Below are 22,610 nucleotides of genomic sequence, written 5' to 3'. Positions count from 1 at the left end.
ATCATTTTGGTGGGGGTCGGGGGAAATAAGTTTCTATTAATTAAAAAATGTATACAAAAACAAATTCATGTACCCTGGCTGAAGCCACGTTAAGGTTCTAAAACACATTTGACAAAATGTTTCACACGTTTCTGTAGATCTTGTCCTTTCTTCTTTCCTTTTATAATTTTTCCAAGATAGACAACTTTGTAAGAGACACACTTAGAGGGTTTTAAATTATTTTTTTTAAATCACTTGTTTCATAAGGAAGACTACCTTTAGCAAGCCTGATTTCAGGATTTCAGCTGAGGGCTCTGTGGCCTTCAGCTGGCTGGTCTCAGGGTAGATGGCAGCTCCGTAGTTACACCACATGACCAGCAGGTGTGCAATACCTACATAGGTGGCACCTGGGAGGAAGGGCTTACATTTCTTTCTGTTCAAGTGCTTGCATGTTGGACCATTCTGGGAGCAGCTACGTGGGAAAACCTGAGTTAGCGAGATAATACTTCCTGTTGATCCCCATCACGTGTTACGACCCCACATCCGGCTCCAAGTGCTCGTATAAATGCCATATTCAAAGTTAGTAGAGTATGAGGTCTGAGGGAGATACCATTGACACGGACCCTGAGGCCCGTGTGTGTGTGTGTGTGTGTGTGTGTGTGTGTGTGTGTGTGTGTGTGTGTGTGTGTGTGTGTGTGTGTGTGTGTGTGTGTGTGTGTGTCAAGTGAGGGATGACTGACTGCCCAGTTCTCAACAGCCCCTTTTCTGGAATTGTCCCTGATTTTCAGAATTATGGTGAAGCCTGGGCAATGCAATGATACTGAAGGGTGGTGAAAGGGAGTCTATGGCCAGGCCTTACCACATTCTCTGCCATATTCATTCACTGGGCACTCTCTACGGTCCACTCTGTCAGGAGCGGAGGTGACCTGAGAAGGGGTGAACTTGGAAAGTCACACCAGAAGAGACAAGGCATCGGATCCAGCAGCAGTTCCAAAACCTGCCACCGGGTGGCAGCACAGCACTGGCTCTGGTCCTGCTCTCTCACTGGCTTGAGGGTCCACTTGGACGCTCAGATGGCATCCAGATCCCTGCTTGTAGTTCTTCCGTCTGTCTCAGCTTTGTGATTCCCTCTGGGCCCCCCTGTCCCAATCAGAAAATCCCTAGATAAGATACTGCTGTCAGCTGAGGCACAATCTTCTGTTTCCAAAGGACCCTGTGGTTTCCACCACACTGGAGGCTTAGGACAGGGCTACCAGACAGCCCTGGAAAACCTAGGAGGTGACATAAAGAGACTCAGGCCACTGTGCATCACAGAGAGGATTTCCAGAACCTGATAAACTAGCCCTGCTCCCTGTCCCAGCTTCTGTCCCTTCACCAGTAGCCATAAGACCCTAAACCCAGGCTCAGCTCTACTCCCTGAAGCCATGGCCTTGGGCCCAGCCCAGCCTGAGAAGGTAGATGGAGGCCCAGGGGTCAGTGGTCTGTGGCCACATTCCAAGCCCAGCCTTCTTTGCTGGACACCATTCCAGGCAGCCCTGACCTCACTGGCCTCAGACCCCCTACATCCTATGTATCAGCACAGGGGTGACCCCAGATCTCTGGACCAGCACCGTTCCATGTGATGGCCCTCGCATGGTGTCTCTGGCCTGGCTTCCAGCCCCTGGCACCCCACTCCCTGGTCAGGATAAACCAACCTATATGGAAGGGTGAGCAGGAACAAGACATGACCTGGAAAGCCTGCCTGAAGCCTGAGGTCTGAAACCCGAGGTCCGAAGCCTAAGGTCTGATAGATTCCGAGCTCCACACTCATGGTTCCCTGCACAACCCCTTCGTTGTGTGCATGGTGATTATAATTCCATGACATGTGTGCTTGTGTGACCTTTTAATGTCCTTCTACCCTCCTAACCTGGAAGCCCCATAAGAGAAGGGGCCATGTTCACTCCTGTAACTCTTGCATTGAGCACAGTGCCTAGCACATAGTAGGTGCTCAGAAAAATAACTGGAATAAGTAAAAGAATAAGTGACCGTCTTCCCAGAAAAGACCTCAAAACACCTGTAAATTGTTTTACAATATACAAGGCACGTTCCACAGTGATCTCATTTCATTCTCCCCACCAACCTACAGTAGGTACTGTTATTACCCCCACGTTACAGTGTATTCATTTCTTATCACTGCAGTAGCGAATTACCACAAAATTAGTGATTAAGACAACACAGCTTTATTATCTTACGGTTCTGGAGGTCAGAACTCCAACACGGGTCACACAGGCTAAAATCAAGGTGTCGGCAGGGCTGGTTCCTTCCGGGGGTTCTTGTGGAGTATCTGTTTCCTTGCCTTGTCCAGCTTCTAGAGGCTGCCCGCATTCCTTGGCTTATGGCCCTTTCCTCCATCTTCAAAGCCGGGAAGGGTTCTCTGCTTTTAAGGCCACGTGTGATTAGATTGGGCCCAGGATAATCTCCCCATCTCAAGTGCTGTAACCTTAATCATATCTGCAAAGCCCCTTTTTCCAAGTGAGGTAACATACTCACAGATTCTGGGGATTAGGACATAGACATCTTTTGGGGACCGGGGGTGGAGGACACAGAGGGTGCTAACGCACCTAGCACAGACAGATTCAAAAACAGGTGAATTCACTCCCCCCTCCCCCGCCAGATTGTGACTGGTGAAGGGAATTCAAACCCAAACCTTTCAGGCTGCAGAAACTGAGATCCTTCTCCCCTTGTTGCTAATGTAAATGCCCGGGGGTCTCTGGACCCCTTTTCAGGAACCAGAAGGGCAGGACACACCAGCCCCGCCCCCTTAGAGTAAATATAGACTTTATTTGTTAAAGTCATGCTTGTCTAAGCAGTGGAAGCATGTGGAAAAACTTTCTAATTTCCCTTATGGTCATCGTTTTAACATAAATACATTTTTTCCAACTAGGGGGAGAAAGGATTAACTCACCTCATTGACTTGAGTGGAGAGTGGGCACGGCGCTCCTCTGCAATTAAACAAATAGCCAGCAGGTGGCGCGGCAGGCTCACAGCTGGCTTCTCAGCCGCCTGGACCACCCCTTTTATGCGGGTGCGGTGGGGTAGAAGCGGTCTTTACCTTCTTCTCTTCTCCAAATCCTGCTCTAGGAGGAAATGCCCAGAGGGGTCCCAGTAGGGCAAGGCAAGAGCATAAAGTCCAAGGGTCACTCAGCCACAGGGCAGTCGGTTTGGGGGCCTACACCACCTCAGGCCTCATCCTCTGAGCCTGGCACAAGGACCAGAGGTCAAACCTGCATGAGTTACATGAGACGGTCAGGCCGGGTTGCAGGGCAGCAGCAGTGAGGAGCAGCTCGTTTACAGGACGCTTACGATGGCCAGGAACCTTACACACATTTCCACACCCTGAGTATTTCTTATCTTCCCTATGGCCCAGGATGGGTCCTGGCATCAAAAATAGTGAACTGGCTGGGGAGATAGTAGCAATGCATCATTTTTTAAATCTTTTCCAATTCCCACATAAAAATTAACAGGGAAAACTGGAAGAAGCAAAACTCACAGACAACATTTGCTTCAAAATTAGCCAACCTAGGTATCCTCATGAACACCGAAATGGGGGTAGATGGGTCACAACCCTCAGTAGCCACCTGCACGTCATCAGATGGCCTGGGACGCCCTGACCCAGGCTGTTCTCAGCTTGGACTCTGGCCTTTGAAGCCCCATCCACCAGCCAGCATAGGGAAGCAATGGGGTGTCTGATGGACCTGAGAAGAGAAAAACAGCCAGGAAGTGCTCACCGGAACGTGTGGAGGGACAATTTGAGAAGAGCAGCTGAAACTGGGAGGGGTCTTGCCCAGTCCCAGAGTAGTGAAGTTGAGTCCTTGGGAATGACAGAGGGACTGGAGCACTCCTGCCGAGCAGACAGCCAACAAACTCTGGACACTGACCTGCTGGGGTTCCCTTCCAGGACAGCCTCCCCTGCTAAGGAGAAATTGCTTGGAGCAGGATCAAAATGGAGGAGGATCGGTCAAGACAATCAGGACAAAGGAAGAGAAAGATCCGGATCAAAGGAGCAGAGGAGATGACGCTGAAAACTTCAGAACCCAGGCCACCATACTTGTGTAAACCACAAGAGAACAAGGTGGGGGAGAGCTCATGAAGTTCGACATGCCTTTCTGAACATAGCCTTCAAGTTTAGGAAAACGAACTTCACATAAAAACGAGCAACAGAGAAGTCTTGAGGTCAAATACCACAGAAAGTTAACTTAAGCAAAAGGAGAATTAGGAGCGAAATAACATCCCTACAAAGAGAGTAATACTATGCCAGAACGGGTCGAAACCAAAACCTTCGACTTCAAAATGACCTAAAAGACATTTTTCAATTATGGAAAATGTGAAGAAAAAAACCCCATAAATCGGAATTCAGAAATCTCATAAATGAGGTGACAGAACTCAGGAAAGAATTAAGAAATACAAGAAAAAATCATTTTAGAAATGAAGGCTAAAATAGAAGGAACACAGAGCAAATTAACCCAACCTTACGTAATGCCTTAAGAGACAAAGGGGAAAATATTTTAAATCAACAAGAAATGAAGAGATTTTTTAATGTTCTAGAGAAAATGACAAATACTGAAATTAGGCAAAGGAGTTCCAATATATTATACAAATGATGAGTCCCTGGAAAGAAAACCAAAGCAAGTTAACAGAACACATACTAAAAACTATAATTCAAGAAAGTTTACTGAAATTTTTACGAATTAAAATTACATATTGAAGGTTTATACTGCATACCTGAAAATATCAACAAAGAATAATCATACATATTCAAGACATTTTAATACAATTTCTGGACTTCATAGAAAAGGGGGAAGAAATCCTTCAGTCATCAAGCAAATAATAACAATAATAACTAGCATAAAGAAACATAAATTATCAAGTTTTTCAAGAGTTATGTCTTATGTCAGAAAAAAATATTGAGTGTAGTTAAGATACTCAAGAAAGGAGAATGTAAGTTAATAATTTCATGCCCAGCAACACGGACTTTTAAGTATAATGGGCTTAGACAAATTTTTAACAGGATAGAACTCAGGAAATATTGTTCTGATGAGCCTTTCCTGCAGAATCTATCACAGACCAAGTATCAAACAACCAAAATGACTAGAAAGACAAAAAAAAAATAAATAATAATGGTATAGTTACTGTTAGCTGATGCAAAATGGGGATTGAAAGGAGATAGTATAGCATGTAACAGCTATATGTTCTGACAATGAATGTATTTACAAGACCACTAATAAAATATGAAGAATGGGAAGGCATATGTCAAGAAAAAAAGGTTTTAAACTGTTCCCCGTAATTAGGTTGTTGATGGTATTTCTGCCATCATTTTGAGACTGCTGTGTGTTTAGTTAGCATATGAGGTATTCTAATTCTATCATCTCCTATATCGTTGAGAACCCATACAGAAGGAAGGAGAGATGTAATACAAAACAGATTTAAGTAAAAATCCTAAATGTGAATTAAAATTATCAGCATGAACTCAGGGTGCTATCTCTTTGGTTTATGGCTGAGGGGGTGCGTGTATGATCAAAGATGTTTCTTTGTAACCAAAACGTAGCAAAGGCTATCCCCAGCCCCTGGACCGGGGTCATGAAATACCATTTCCCACTTCAAGAAAAAAAAAAAGGCTTTTTTGGAGAAAAGGCTGATTCTAGGTCTGGAGCAGAAAATGTACAAGATGAATGTGGTACATCTTGTCAGACAGAGAGTAAGGCTGTATGCAGAGACCACTACAGTTATAGCAAAAGGACTTGAGCCAACTTGAAGAGGCTGTCACTGGCCTGGGATAAGGGAATGGGACAATTAGCCTTCCAAAAGAACACTACTTATAATTGATTGTAACCCATGAAATATGTTTAAACCCTAGAGTCCAGAATGATATTGAAAAGAAATTAATTGCTCCCCTGTGGAGGATGGCAAAGAACCGATTCATTCTCTAGAAAACTGGTCAAATAGAGAGGAAGAATCAAGCATGTATCTTGCCTGTCCTGTACGAACTGTACCACCGAGTAACAAAGAGTAAATGAGGGGAAGCATCTCTTTCTAAAAGGCCCTTTCCAACTGGTAAATGAAAAAGAAAGGCTAGGGTGGGAATGTGGCCACTAGCGACCCCCCCACCATGAATGAATGGACTAACTGATAAAGAGCATCAACCTCTGCTAAGACAGAAAGAGGGACCCTTCTCCCCCTTCCCACGTCATTAAGTGCCACCAGATGAAAGAACACAAGGCTGAGAATCTAGTCAGAGGAATAAACCCTACGTCTGATCAAGCCTCTGGATCCAGCTGCCAACTTGCAGGAAGCACGGAGAACAGAGGATGACGTTGAACTGCACGGTGAGGATGACGTCAGCAAAACCCAGACTGGGGAACCCTACAGGGCTAATGGTTTGGGTCCTACAAAAAATAGCTTATAAGGAAAAGAAAGGGTAGAGGGAGACCTATTAATTAAAGTGGCTTTAAGGAGGTATCTTTTTTTTTTAATGGGCAAGTCTAAACCACAGTGTCCAGAGATGCACACCTAGGTGATAAAACAGAATATTGTAAAAAGAAATAATAAAAATAAGAAAATAAAACAGAATATTGTAAGAAAGTATTACAAAGTCAGACTACTAGTTAATTGCAGGGGCAGTGAGAGGCTCAGATTGGAAAGGGGCAGCTGCAGAGAGTTGGGGAGGTGGGTGTTGCGAATTCTGTTTGATTAACTTGGGTAGTGGTTACAGAGATGTCTGCCTTAAGATAACTCATTAAAACACGAATTTTTTGGTGTGGCTTTCTGTATCTGTTTACTTCATGATTTTTTAAAAAAAGGTTTAAAAAAATGAAAGACGGAAATGACTGAATGAATGAACAATCTATAGGTCTCACTGGTCTCTTTCGATGGATGACAAAGGGAAAACTCAGAGAGGAAAGCAGTGTGCCCAAGGCCACACAGCTGCTAAACAGCCCAGTTGAGCTCGAAACCCAAGTGAGGTTCATCTATTCATTTGACACCTGTTGGTTACCTGTCTGTAACAAACAGTTACTGACATCTGCTGAATTGATTGCACATAGCTAAGTTAAAACAGCCTGACTTCAGATCCACCTGCCCTGCCAGGGCATGGGGGTGGAAGCATGTGTAAGGGGTGTTTGCTGGTCTTGGCACCTAGCTGGGTATAGCTACAGCACATCCTTGCACAAGAGCAGGGCCAAGTGGTGCTCTCAGAAGCTGCACCCACGCTTTCTCACCCAAGACTCTGGACATGAAGTTTCACTTCTGTTTCTCAACACCTCCTAGATTATTCTTCCCCTGGAGAGGAGGGAGGGTCTGGGAAAGGGTCCTTACCTGAAACTAAGAGATCAGCTTGACCCCCCCTCCCCACCAGCCTTGCTACCCCACCTGGGGAGGAGATCACCAACGAGTGGGGGCAGATGGGGAGAAGATGAAACTGTGCTATCTGCTCTGCAGGCTGGAGCCCCTCCCTTATCTGCCTTGGTCTCTGATTGGTCTGCCTTGATCCCAGCATTTGGCATTCAGTCTCAGAAAGCAGGAGCACAATAGGTGTTTGTTGAGTGAATGAGTGAATGAATTTGATATATCCCTTTTGATCTATTTCACACCAAGTCCTGTAACATGGGAGTTACACTAATGCCTACCCCTAAGGGTCATTGGGAAGATTGAACCGGTTAATGAATGTAAAATCCTTAGACTAGTGTCTGGCACATAGTGAATCCTCAGTGAGTTATTCCTGTACACTGAGAGAAGTTTGTCCAACTTCTAGGGGATCCAGTCAATGTAGAATTAGGGGTCAGTATGGGGCCACAGTCAGAGGTCGGGGGGCAGAGAGATTTAGTTTAGTATGAGCTTAGTATTAGAGGATCAGTTTGTGGTCAGCTTGCAGTTAGATTTTAAAATTAACTATCTTAAAAAAGGAGGGGCTGGGGTGGCCCGTTAGCTCGGTTGGTTAGAGCACGGTGCTCATAACACCACGGTTGCCGGTTCAATCCCCACATGAACCATCGTGAGCTGCACCATCCTTAAAAAAAAAGTATCTATTTGCTTACTTATGCCCACATTGTTCCAGAAGGACTCAAGGCAGCTTTCAGGAATACCGACTGCGGTATGACACGATTCTGCTTCCTGTCCTCCTAGCTCCTCCTCTGACTTTGACCCTGTCTCCTTCTTATCAAGATCCTGTCATTACATTATCCTGATAATCCAGGATAATCTTCTCAAGAGCCTAACGTAATCACATCTAGAAAGTCCCTTTTACATGTGAGGTAAAATATTCACAGGTTCCAAGGATTAAGATATTACTTTCCTTGGGAGACCATATTCTGCCTAGTGGGGGGGCGAGGGGAGGCACTAGTGTTCTAGATGCCTAGGATGCTGTGACTCCCCAGCTCTCTGCTCTACCGGGGGGAACTTTGGAACCAGGAAAATAGCCCAGCTTCTCAGTTCAAGGAAATTTTGGTAAAATGTCCTATCAGAAAATAAAGAAGTAACACATGCCTTTCAATCCTTCTAGAGTTTGGACAAGACATTATGCTCACCTCCCAATGTGGTCCCAATGTTCACCTGGGATACCAGTCAAGGGGCGGTGGCCAGTATCAAGATTTGCCTGATATGAGGGGAAATCCAGTCCAGGAAAGACTTCGCCACACTTCCTTGCTCCCTTGTGATTAGAAAGACCATTTCTTTACAATTGAAATGGCCCAAAGAAGCAATAGCCATTTTGGGAAGCTGCCTTCCAACTCTGCAGAAAATATTAAACAGACCCAAACACAAAAAGCACTGGTATCCCCAGGGTCCCAAATTCATGGCCTCCCTCTTCTGCTCTATCTGACCTTTCTGGCTCTGGGTCTGGACTTCCGGCCACGGAGGCAAGGACAAGGCATAGGTACTCAGGAAACCCTCTGGAACGTGGAAGCCACCACAGCTGGAAACCACTCAAGCATCCCTCTGGTAAAAATGATTCTTTTCGCTGAAAGTCATAAATTGCCTCTTGTTTAAGTGATAGGTTGATTGTTTGTTGTCTTTGCTTGCAGGAGACACACATATAGGGAACTGTCAACCCCCACAGTCTGAAGGGGAAGTCAGTCAAGTCCCAAGATCAGAACCGGATCTGTTAATCACAGGGCAGGACTGTGGAGAGGAGGCCTGGTTGGGGGATGGAGACCCTGTTAGGGACCCCACAAACCCACGGTGAGAGCTGGGGCTACAGGTTACATCAAATGCTGTCCTGTCTCCACCTGACACCTTTGCACTTCTCTGCTCCAAACAGACTGAGCTAATCCCTGCCTAAATTAGGGGTTCTGTCTGGGTGATTAACTCTCAAAGGCAACACTGTTACTGTCATTTCCACATTCCTGAGGTGGCCACCTCACTGCATCCTTCAAAAACTGACATATCGAGAGCAAAAGGTTGGGGGGAAAAATTAACAGGAAGGTGAAGAGAGAGGGACAAAAGAGAAATGGGAGAAGGCACGCTAAGAGCGACCAGGGGTAATGTTAGTGCAGAGAACACAGCTTATAGAGTCCTAGGCACAGGGAAAGCATGGGCCACAGATCTGATTCTGAGCTTTCTAGCAACCCCTGTGAAAAGGGAAACAATTCCACCACATAATTAATAAGGCCTGTCAGCTAAAAGAAAGACCTTTTCCCACCCAGGAAAATGGCTATTCCTATTATGTATTAAGATGTGGAAGAAATGTATTCAGGAGTTCTTGTATAGAGACCACTATGGAGAGAATGAAGGAACACGGTCCTCAGTAAGATTCCAACAGCAAATCCAGCAATTGGTTTCCTAGGGCTGTTTCTTATCCTTCTCAATGAAAGCCCACAGTATGATTCTTAAGCCCAGTTTAGTAAAACAGTTCCTCCCTGGTGCGTCCTCCAAGGTTAAGTGCTACAAAATTCCTGTTTGGATAAGGGTTACTAAGAATAAGCAGTTAAATGATCAAAGTGGTCCTTTAGGAGTTTGAGAGATGTATAAAATTTTGCCACTGTGTTTCCTGAAACATTGGCAGCTGGATCCAGAGACTTGATCAGAGTTGGGTTCGATCCCTTCAGCTAGACCAGGGGTGTCCAAACTGCGGCCCGCGATCCATTGTTAATTGGCCCACAGCAAATTCCAAAAATATATTTAGTTTACTTAAATAAACCAGGTGAGGCAATACGTACTTCGCCTCAAGTGAGTGGCCCGGCTGTTTGTGTATTTTACCGCATATGGCCCTTGGTGAAAAACGTTGAAAAAAGTTTGGACACCCCTGAGCTAGACTCTTGGTGAGCTTGTGAAACACTAGACACCAACGAGTATGAACTGTCAACAACTGTACATGGAAATATGGATGAATTTCACCAATGCAATGTTGAGCCAAAGACACCAGACCCAAAAAAGTATGCACTGGGTGATTTCAAGAAAGTGTGAGAGGGCTTCTGGGATGCTGGCAATGAGTGTTGATGACACAAATGGGTTAGGTTGTGAAAATTCTTGTGATATGGGCACTTTCTCAGTGTATGTTACACTTCAATAGCAAGTTTTTTTAAGTGGTATTGGGTCATAATACAAATTTTAAATTAGGGGTTCTGTCTGGGGGGACATGGCCTCAGTCTGTGACCAGAGTTAGAGCTCTTTCTAAGGCTGGAATCTGGGCTCAGCTGGGGAAAGATTCAGTGTGGATGCAGGGTGAAGACCCCTCTGTGCCCGGATCCAGAGCTCAGTCACTCCAAGTCTTCAGCTTGACCGTTGCCATTCCAGGGTCTGACCACTTGATGTCCCTACTTGATAAATTGCTAAGTGAGGAGCTGGTTGTATAGAGCTGCCTACATCAGTGAATGGCCCTGAGCTGGGACCGGTTGGAGATCACAACTCAGGAAAAGACGGAAATGGCAGAGAGTGAATCGAGTGGAGCAGAGCTGACCATTCTGGGACTGGGGTTCAGGCCCTGTGGAACAGTGGGCAGCAGAGGGGACCACAGAGGCAAGGCCAGCTCAGAAGCCCCCAGCTTTGCCTCATCTCAGTCAGCATTATCTCATTCATTCATTCATTCATTCACTCATTCATTCACTGTTTAATAAGCTCCTGCTCTGGGCCAGGCGCTGAGGATTCAAAGAGGGCAAATGGGCCACAGACCCTGTCTTCACAGAGCTCGTGTCATACTCACACCTCCTTGCTCTTTTTCCAGCCTTTCTGAGCCCATCTCCTTGCCCAGGATCCACAGCGCCCTCCAAGCCCAGAAGAACATCCATCATTAGAATCACCTCCCAACCAGCCCCCCTGCCAGGAACCCCCTTTTCTTTGTTGTCTGTTCTTCCCACTAGGATGAATGTCCAAAGGGCAGGGGCCTCACCTGTCTTCTAGGTCCTGGATTTCTCAGGGTCTGGCCCAGAGTAGATGACCAATAAATATTTGTGGAGTGGCAGTGGAATAGCAATGAGGTAGTCACACCATCACCGCAGAACCAGGCAGAAGCAAGCAGGGGTTCCTTTGGGTCTGGGGCACCAAACTCCCCAGACCTTGCAATTCTGGAGGAAACGTCTGACAGTGTGGGTGGCTGTGGACACCTGAGTAGTTTCGGCTGGGAGGGTTGCAGAAGAACTTGCTGTTAGCTCAGCAGACAGACCCTAGGGCAGTTCCACTTCCCCTTTTTCAAAAGTAAAAAAAGATGGGGGAGGGAAGGGGCAGGCTTCCACACCACACCGACAGGCCCAGGGACCTGGCTATAGGAACAGCAGTATGAGGCAGCAGAGATTAAGTAGGAACTAGCTAGGGGGTGGCCTGTCTGCCTCTACCTTTAGGCAGCCTACTAGCCACCTCCATCCAGCCTTGGCAGATAATGAAGGGCAAATAGACCAACTGGGTTGGGGCCCGCTAGTATCCTGGGAAAGAGACCTGGGCATAGCTTTGGGTAAAAGAGGCTGGAGGGAAGGGGATGGAGAGCTGGAACTGCAGGCAGGTACTCCCTGGAGAAGGGAGAAGGAACTGAGAGCCTGAGACTACGACGTGGATGGCCACGTGGATGCAGGCAGCTCCCTTGGACCTTCAGAGGACAAGTTTTATCCCATTTCCTTGGGCACCAGAGATGGAGGGATCAGGATGGGGCCTCTAGCCCCAGGGCCTACATCCCACTGCCCTAGGCACGTCTGATCAATGTTCTACATTTGCTATTCCCTGGGGGTTAGAGCAGACCAGCCCTATCCACTAGAATTTTCTGCAATGATGACAATGTTCTATAGCCAGGTTTTCCCATATGATAGCCATTAGCCACACAGGTCAGTAGCTCCCATAGTGGACAGCACAGCTCTAGACGCGTGTGTAAAATGTGCAAAGCCACCTCCCCTCCTTCCGTTCTCTTCTGTCCTACTCTTCCACTCCTGCCTCAAGCCATCAGCCAAAAATTATGTCATAATGGGTGTGAATTTCACAGGCTATAAACTCGTGTAAAACGAATATATAAAATACTTAATGTTTCTAACACTGAGTGTAATGCCCATCCTGCCTAGGCGCAGAGATTTACTCTAAATAAACTCAGGTCCACGGCAGTCAAGTGACGGTTTTCTCTCTCCTTTTTTCTCAGAGTACCTCGAAGTCTCAGGGCAGGGCAGAGTACGTAGGTGTCACCCAAGCATTGGGAGGGGGGACATTTAGCTCCTGAGGGGCCACTTCCATGCTGGCACCCAGCTATTAGTCCATATGCTATTCATTCAATCTCTTCTTTAATCTCCAGACTTCATCTCTGGGTTCTACTATTCCTATGACTCCTGCAGGGGCAGGTACAGACGCCCTTCTTAAAGACCCATCTCGTCATCTAACTCTACTGCCCCCACCTGCCACATACTCCCACACGCCCTTCCCTTGTTAACATTTATTGACCATCTCCTAAGTACCAGGCATCTTCTAAGCACTTGAAAATCATTAGCCCATTTAGTCTTCCCAACAACTCCCTGAGGTAAATACTGTTATTATTCTCATTTTTCGAATGAGAAACTGAAGCTTAGAGAGGTAGTGTGAATAAGCTCCCACAGAAAGCTAGGACTTCAAAAACCAATATTAGATATGCATCTTGCCGCAATACTCGGTCTAGGAATCGATCCCCAAAATATGCTGGCAAAAGTCTGAGAGTTTATGCACAAGATCATTTGTTATAGCACTCTTTGTAATAGCAAGTGGATACAAACTACCCAAATGTCCATCAACAGGGGATTAAGTGAATAAGTCATGGTACGTTTATACAACGGAGTACTATGCAGCTGCAAAAAGGAATGAGAGCTCTATACACTGTCATAGAGTGAACTTCAGAATATATTGTTAAATGAAAGAAGTGTATATGGTATGCTACCACTTATATAAGGAAAAGGGGATATAAATACTATAAATATACATATATGCTTATTTGTTTTAATTTGAAAAAAAAAACACTTTTTAAATAAATGAATACCTATAAAGAGGGAGAGACTAGAGTGGAGGGCACAGATATAGAAGTTAGATTAACCTGAATATACTTTATTTTGAAGATTTGGCTATGGGATGGTTTTAAAGTTCTACATAATTATTAAAGAAAAATTTAATTTTAAATAAAGTAATCCCTAAACCTTGAAAGTGAAATGAAACAGATGTATCAAACTATGAATTAAATTGAGAGTGTAAACACTCAGGGAATAATTATTTCAAATGACGTTAGATACGGTCATTTGATTGTACATTCCCATCAGGATATACTCAAAGAACAAGAAGAACTGCAAAAAAAATGTGTTTAATCTTAAAACACTTGGTAATCACATTATTAGTAAAATCTGTTACTTTTACCTATCACAAGATAAAGCAAATAAATCGAATGTTATTGCCATTAGAAACCAAGATCCTTGGCCTAAAGAAAAGAAATACAAATATAAACTAGAAGAAGTCAAGTAAAAACTCTGCAAGAATGTAAACTCAAGGTCTCTTGAAAATTCTGATTTCTACCCGCTGAAGAGGTCTAGAAACAATTACCAATGCAATAGCTATGAGCACACACCACTAGAGAAAAGATTGTGAAAGATCTAAATACCATTTCCCATGAAAGGATCAGGGCTCCTTAGAGAGTGGGTGATTCAAGATCTGGAGCAAAAAAAAATGTACAAGATGAACTTGGAACATCTTGCCATTTCAGAAAGGAAGGAAGGTACAGAGTCATGTCAAAAGGGCTCAGAATTCAGGCTGGCCCAGTGGCTCAGGCGGTTAGAGCTCCATGCTCCTAACTCTGAAGGCTGCTGGTTCGATTCCCACATGGGCCAGTGGGCTCTCAACCACAAGGTTTGCCAGTTCAATTCCTCGAGTCCCACAAGGGATGGTGGGCTGCGCCCCCTGCAACTAGCAACGGCAACTGGATCTGGAGCTGAGCTACATCCTCCACAACTAAGACCGAAAGGACAACAACTTGACTTGGAAGTACACACTCTTCCCCAATAAAGTCCTGTTCCCCTTCCACAATAAAATACTTTTTTTAAAAAGGGCTCACAATCCAATTTGAAGAGGCTATAGCTGGCCAAAGATGAGACAATTTGAGCATCGATAAGGCTTAAAAATGAAGCAGATTTAAAATCCATAAGTTTATAATGATATTCGAAGGAAGGAAGAAAGAAAGAAAGAAAGAAAGAAAGAAAGAAAGAAAGAAAGAAAGAAAGAAAGAAAGAGAGAGAGAAGGAAAAGGAAAACCTCAATGGATTCCCTTTGAACATGTCAGGGAACCAACTCATCATTTTGAAAATTGCTAAGTAAAGGGAAAGGATTAACCTTTTTTTCTACTTTTCCTATATGAACTGAATCTCTTAAGCAAATAATTGGTTAGAGAACGTTTCTCTTGACAGGAATACTTCTGCTAGTAAATGAAACAATTTTTAAAGACTCAGAATTTCACATTTTGTGTTTTGCAACCTTTAACAAAACAATAAATTTAGGCCACAATCATCAATGTCTAGGAATTTCACAGAGAGACAAATATACATGATATGCCTCCTGGTAGAGATATATGAAGTCACCTGTGAAGCATTCTTGCTAAAAAACACATTTAACCTGACTATTAAGATACGCATCACATGAAATAAAAGGATCAGGGAATATGTTATGTGACACCACAGGGATACAGTCAGCAAACTCCAGAAGATGGGAACGCCTACAAGACAGATACTTCATTTTTTCAATGAACAGAGAAAGGGAGACCTTCTCCAAGTCCCGTCTATTCCAGCTCCCACGCTTAGAAAAAGAGAGATACAGAGGGAAAACCTATAGATTAAAAAAGACTTCTGAGACATATTAGTCAGTGCAATGTATGGATCTTGTTTGGATCTTGATTCAAACAAACACATTATATGTTTTTAAAATAGGCAAAAAATTGGGTATATTTGAACCCTGACTGGATGTTTGATAATATTAAGAATTTGTTGTTGATTTTTTTACATGTCATGCTGGTATTGTGGTTACACGGTTAAAGTTCTTATCGTTTAGAGAGACATACGGAAATGTTTACAGATGAAATGATATGATGTCCGATATTTGCATCAAAATAATCCAATAGAGGAGGGAGGTAAGTGGGGCACACAATGAAATAAGTTTATCCATAAGTCAATAACTGTGAAAGCTACATGATGGGTACATGCAGGTTCAGTATATTATTCTCTATTTTTGTATATACTTACAAATTTCCAGAATAAAAAGTTTTAAGGAAAAAAATTAACATTATTTCTATTCTTTCTGCATTTCTGCTGTAAAAACCACCCCCAAAGCCAAAGGTACTAGTCTGAACCTGAGAAAGGTGATGGGATAAAAGTCTTGTACAAGACTTTATACAAGAAAAAGAAATACACTGGTTAATACTTCAAACTATTTTTTAAATCTGGGGTGACAGTCACACAGTATAAAATGTACCATCTTAAAGTACACAGTTCAGTGGCATTTAGTACACTCACAAGGTTGTACAATCACCACCTCTGTCAGGTTCCAAAACATTTTTATTCCCCCAAAAGGAAAACCCACACTCATTAAGAAGTCACTCCTCATTCCCTCACCTCCTCAGCCCCTGGCAACAACCTATCTGCTTTCTGTCGCTATGGATTTACCTGTTCTGGATATTTCATATAAACGGAATCATGCAATTATGTGACCTTTTATTTCAAACTATGTCCAACTACACATTTACTGAGCTCTATTATGTTAACAGGCACTAGGCTGGCTAAGTGCTCGAGGTAAGATGGTGAAGAAGACAGATGTGATCACTGCCTTCATGGGGCTTATGAGGCAGCAATTATGCAAATAAATACAAACAATTAACTATCTAATTACAAATGTGCAAATGCTGCAGAGTTGAAGAACACAATCTATGGGGAAGGTAAAATAAAACAGGGTCTGATCTAGTTTGGGGAGTGAGAGAAGGCTTCTCTAAAGAGGTGCTATTTAAACTGAGCCTTAAAGAATGAATGGAGTTTAAGCCACAGAAAAAAAGGAAAAACAAACTTTCTGGGCCAAGTTGTGGGGTAGGGAAGATCTAATCAGAGGAGTCATGAAACTTGATTTGTTTTTGTTATATTTTTATTGACTAAAGTCCAGAGTTTACATTAGGGTTCACTCTTTGTGTTGTGCAGTTCAATGGGTTTTGGTATATGTACAATGACATGAATTCACCATCAGAGTGTCATACAGAATAGTTCCACTGCCCTAAAGTTGCCTTGTGCTCACCTATTCATCCGCCCCCTGTACTCCTTGACTGCTGGCAATCTACGGATCTTTTTACTGTCTCCTGTAGTTTTGCCTATTCCAGAATGTCACAAACTTGGAATCATACAGTATGTGGCCTCTTAAGACTGGTTTCTTTCACTTAGCAATGGGCATTTAAGGTTTTTCCATGTCTCTTCATAGCTTCATATTTCATAGTTTCATAGCTCATTCTTCGTGGGCGTATGTGTGTGTGTGTGGGGGGGTTATAAAATATACATAACATAAATTTTACCATTTTTACCATTTCTAAATGTACAGTTCAGTGGAATTAAGTATATTTACATTGTTGTGCAACCATCACCGCCATCCATCTCCAAAGCTTAGCTTATCCCTTTTTATCGCTGAATAATATTCCATCACATGGATGTACCAGTTTGTTTATCCATTCACTGCTTGAGGGATGATTTGTTTTTTGTTTTGTTTTCAAACTTTTATTTATTTTAAGTGTGTTTTTCCAGGACCCATCAGCTCCGAGTCAAGTAGCTGTTTCCATCTAGTTGTGGAGGGCGCAGCTCACAGTGGACCATGTAGGGATCGAACCAGAAACCTTCTTGTTAAAAGCACTGCACTCTAACCAACTGAGCTAACTGGCCGCCCCAGAGATGATTTGTTTTTAAATAAGACCATCAGCTACCATGTGGAGGATTAATTGGAGGAGGGCTAAGAGAACAGGCAGGGAAGATGGGGAGGTGGCTAAGACTGTCATCCATGCAAGAGGTAACAGCAGCTTCAACTGGGGTGATCTCAGGGCAGTGGAGAGAAGGAGAAAAATAAGAGAGAATGAGTGGAATAGAACTGGCAAGGCTTGAAGACAGATTAGATGTGAGTGTGGAGGGAGAGGGAGGAGTTAAGCATGAGGTCCAGCTTTGTAGCCTGGATGACTGGGTACGTAGATATTGGTGTCATTGACTGAGATGGAGAAATGAAAACAGAAGGAGAGGTCTGGGAGAAGACCACAAGTTCAGCTGTGGATCTGATGTTTTGAGTTTGAAGTGTCTGAGAGACATCTAAATGGAAATGTAAAGTGCCCCATGGAACGTATAGATGTGGACCTCAGACCTCTTTCCCCTCCCTTACCAAACAATCCACCCCACTGGCCTTAATTCTATTCTGAACAGGCCAAATTTTCTCCAGCCTCAGGGCCAAAACATTGCTGTTCCCTCTGCCTGGAACACTTTTCCCCCACTTGGCCACATAACGAACTCCTTCATAACCTTCAGATCTCCGGTGAAATATCACCTAATCAGAGACTCCTTCCTTAGACCCAAGCTAAAGGCAACATAAAGGGATGAGTTAGGGACCCACGTTGGTCAGATTTTGCTACAACAATACTGCATGCAAAACAACTTCTAGAAACTCAGTGCTTAAAACAGCAAACATTCATTTCTTACCCAGAAGTCTGTGGGTCAGCTAGAGTTCATCAGGGCTCACCTGAACTGGGCTGGGCTGGGCCGGCTGGGCTCCAGGCTCCAGGTGGAGTGCAGGGCTGCCTCATGCATCTTCCATTCTGAATCCAGGCTGAAAGAGCCCCACTGTTGGGTACTCGTGATTCTCAAGGCCAAGGACAGTGCTCAAGAAGGGTAAATGGAAGCACTCGGTGTCTTGGAGCTGGCCCCTGTCATTTCCACACATATTCTTTTGGCCAAAGCAAGTCACATGGCTAAGTCCAATATCAACAGAGTGAGGAAGTATATTCCTCCCACGGTGAGGAGGGCTGGGGGAAGTAAATATTTGCTATACAAAATACAGTCTACCACAGGACCTAATTCTTTTTTTCCTAGATGGCCATGTTTATTGAGTACTCCCCCACACTCTTAGGAGATACCATCTTGTATAAATGAATGAATGAATGAATGAATGAATGAATGAGGGAATGTACCTTTCAAGGCAAGAAGATTCTGCTTTCTTCAAATAAGGAACCTGAGGCTCAGAGAGGGGAAGTGACTTGCTCAAGGTCACAGAAACCACCTGTGGCAAGCCCAGCCTGTCTGATTCCTACATACAGTGAGTGAGGTGGGGAAATGTTATTCTCTGGGCCGGGGGTGGGGGTGTTCTATCACTCATTCTGCCCTTTATCTGAGGCTTGGTTGACAAGCACATAATTGGGGGCAAATGCACCAGAGGGTCTCTTTGGTGATTGAACCTCAGGTCTCCCTCCAAAGCCAAATAGGACTTTGATTTGTCATTTCCGGGTCCCAGAATCCTGAATGTTAAGTGCGTGCAGAGCGAATGAGTCATCAGAACTATGGTGACTTTAATTGCTGATTAATCGTTCCGTCAAATTCTGTGTCCCACCCCAAGTGTGCCCTCCCCTAAGGTACAGACGGTCATCTCTACTTCTGCAGCATGAGGCACACCGCGGAACTCAAAAACTAGGTCTAGGAGAAGTCTGGGAAGACACGCCTCAGAGAAACAGAGGCCCCTCTTTGGAAACAGGATTATTTAGGAATTCAACTCTCTGCTTTCTAGCTCTAGGTAACATTTGAACCATTCACAATGAACATAAGTTGCTTCTGTAATCAGAAAGGAAAAATCAGTCTGGAAATATTTTCAAGTTCATACTAGCATGCAAAAAACAATCACTTGCTGGTTAGTTGGGAAACTCCTGAAAATCATCTTGCTTCAGAATCCTACTCCCACGTGTTGTTAGAAGCCTGTTTTCAGAAACACCGAGTTAATTCCCAACCACTCCTTCAGACAGCAAGCCTGTGAGCACCTACCATCCGCCAAGGGCTAAGTGAGCCACCATGGTGACGAGTGACAAGCTGAGGAACAGGTGGTAATCAGAGTCAGTGAGGTCTGCATTCAAACCATAGCTGACATAGACGGAGCTGGCCCATGGGCCAGACACTGTGCTAAGTGTTCCACATGGATTAACACGTTTAATCCGCACAACGAGTTGATGTGGTAGGAGCTATAATTATACTGTTTTACGGCTGTGGAAACTGAAGTGCAGAGCGATGAAGGAACTTGCCCAAGGTCACATACTAGCAGACGGTGGAACTGACATTTGATCCATCCTAGAGCCTGTGCTCTTGACCGCTACCCCGTAGAACCCCCCACTAGGAATCTGCCCAAATTCCACAGGCAGGAAGTAGCAGAATCAGAATTCAAATCAAGCAAGGTTCATCAGTTCCCAAAGAATATGTTCCTAACGGATAAGAAGATGCCCTTCTCCTTTCTACGCCTCCCCATTTCTGGATCCGACACCAACACGCTGGTGACCTGGGTCACCGCTCTGAACCTCAGTTTCCATGGCTGAAAATGGGAAGAACATTGCTGACCCCAGGGAGCTGAGGAGGCTTGTGTGACAGGACAGTTCCTCCCACAGAACCTGGTAGGTACTCAGTTCGGATACATCTGTGCCCTTCCTGCTTTCCAGGAGTTCGGTGCAGGTGGCCAAGTGGACACGAGAACAGGCCCAGCCCATGAGCTCTATGTCATAGGGGTGGACTAGGTGCTGTAGGGGCAGAGGCTGGGCACAGGATGAAAAGTCAAGGGTTACTGTGTATCCAGAAAATTCAGCTGAGGGAACACTGGAATAAACAACCCCCGGGGAGTGGGGGGGAGCTTGGTTCGTCATCTTTCCTGTTTTCCCAGACTGGCCTCATCCCAAAGCCTCTTCTTAATCTTGTCAGGATTTTGGCCCTCGGCCCCGGGAAGGAGCTGCCAGGAGGCCCAGAGTGAGCCAAGTCTTCAAGGAAGTGATGTTTTCGGTAGGTCAAGAGAAGGGAAGAGGCTTTCTGGGAGTGAGGACACGGAAAGGACACAACAAGAGGAGGGCTCAGCGGGCAGTTCCCTCCTTGAACCAGTGGAGAAACTGAGGCTTAGAACAGGCACGGTTTATTAATTTGCTGGTGGCAGGGGTGGGACAAGTAGCCTACAGCAGGTCCTCAAATAACTTCATTTTGCTCAGCATTGCTTGTTATAACGTTGCTCTCATAGGACTTTAACTCTTGTTTATATCAATCAGCATATGGTATATAGGATTTATTATACGTCATTTCACCACCATTCCAAGAACCTATCAAAGACGTTAAGTGAGGACTTACTGTATACTCCTGCCTTCCAATCCAGAGTTTTCTCCACCACACAGTACCAAATGCTCACCCCCTTTCTACTCTAGGGCTACCCAGGTAGAAGGAGCTGTCTTCACTGCCCCTTTTCCACAGCTTTTTCTGGCAACATCTCTACATCACTGCCCTGGAACGTTAGAAAACACAGGTGTGGGTACTGTAACAATCTTGGTGAGTTTGACCATGTAGGAAATGGGGATGATAGACCCTCTGAAACAAAGAGTCAAGATTCCCTGAGCACCTACTATGTGCCTACACAGGGCCAGGTACATTCCACACGCTACATCATATAAGCAGCACACTAACTCTGAGAAGTAGATCACATTCCCCTTTTGCAGATGAGAAACCTGGGGCTGATAGGAGAGGTTTCCTGCCAACGCTACCTCCAACCCATAGCTCTCTTCTGAGCTCCAGACCTGGCTATCTGCTACGTCTTGGGCATCCCCATTTGTATGTCCCACGTACTTCTCAAACTCATCTTGAACGATCCTAAACTCATCGCCTTCCCCTAACCACAGACCTCTGCTTTCCCATCACAGCCCACTACTCAGCAACCAGGATATCGACCTTGACGTGACCTTCTTGCCTGGTCCCATCTCCAAGTAGCAGCCGGGACAATGGATCCCACCTTCAACTCTGTTTCCCAGACACTGGATTTCCTTAAATCCAGGGCTTGTAACATAGTCCAGACTTTTATCGTCTCACACCAAGAGACTCCCACAGCTGTGAATAGGCCATTCTACCTCTAGTTTAATCCCACACTCATCTATGCCCCACCCAAACGTCAGGGTAGTTTTTCTAAAATGCAAATCTTCCAAGTCTCACCCAATTGAAAATGCTTCAGTGGCTTCTCAATGCCCTCAGAAGAAGCCCCTTACCTGGGCTTACCAGGCCCCCCAAATCTTGGCCCTTGCTGCCCACTCTGGTCTCAGGTTGGGTCACTCCCTACCATCTATCCCCCAAGCCTCGGACAGCCTGGAATACTCACAGTTCTTCTTTGGCACATGCTATTGTCTCTGCCTTCCCCTGGCTAACTCCTTCTCATCTTCAGGTCTCAGCTTAGTCACCACTTCCTGACCACCCTCAGTTAAGCTTAGGAGCTATGAATTCCCACAGTTCCCCCCGCACTTCCTCCTCTGAGCTACCCGCCCCCTTCCTCTCACATGCCCCTGTGTAGTCTAACAAAGCTTTCACAACAGGCCTGGAATGTTGGAGCAACACACATCAGAGGAAACATAATGCATGCCACATGCGTAACTATAAATTTTGTAGTAGCCACATTTTAAAAAGTAAAAAGAAATACAATTTTAGTAATGTATTTTAGCCCAATATTTCAAAAGTAGTATTATTTCGATATATAGTCAATATAAAAATTATCAATATTTTGTTTTCTTCTTGTACTAAGGCTTCAAAGTCCGGTGTGTGTTTTACACTCATGGCACATCTCAGTTTGGACTAACCACATTTCAAGTTCTCAATATCACTATGTGCTAATGGCTACGAGATTGGACAGTGCAGTTTTGGAGGATGCTTGAAGCTAATTGGCCTGTGTCCTGTGCTGAGGGACATTGATTCTGAGAGTTATAGGTATTCTGTAGAAAAAAGGATTCTAAGTCAAATAAGTCTTGTAAACATTGACAAAGTGAAACAGGGTTTTCATGCTTCAGAACCTCCCAGAGTCTTATCTGTGGTAATGTACGAGGAGATACCAGAAACTGACCACAGAGCTTGTAGCATTTGCACAACTCATTTGAGCTCAGAGCTCTATTTTCATACAGCATCGCTGGGGATTAGTATCCA

At 44.6% G+C, this 22,610-nt stretch overlaps 1 long non-coding RNA gene across 2 annotated transcripts; it reads right to left on the bottom strand.

Moving 5' to 3' along the window:
* Window positions 1–1,622: 1,622 nt before the first annotated feature.
* LOC141568210 (uncharacterized) lies at window positions 1,623–21,886 on the bottom strand. 2 transcript variants are annotated; one of them, XR_012491257.1, is made up of 3 exons: window positions 21,799–21,886; window positions 2,924–3,242; window positions 1,623–2,395 (listed from the first exon to the last, which is right to left on the bottom strand). It is a non-coding gene; the product is annotated as an uncharacterized LOC141568210 (long non-coding RNA). The 2 variants fall into 2 exon arrangements; XR_012491258.1 differs by having other exon boundaries at window positions 2,924–3,713; window positions 21,799–21,861.
* Between the last annotated feature and the right edge of the window lie 724 nt (window positions 21,887–22,610).

This window comes from Rhinolophus sinicus, linkage group LG13 (assembly GCF_036562045.2).
Source record: "Rhinolophus sinicus isolate RSC01 linkage group LG13, ASM3656204v1, whole genome shotgun sequence".
NCBI lineage: Eukaryota > Metazoa > Chordata > Mammalia > Chiroptera > Rhinolophidae > Rhinolophus > Rhinolophus sinicus.
The sequence above is the reverse complement of the archived record's forward strand: the minus strand, read 5'-3'. Positions and strand labels throughout refer to the sequence as shown.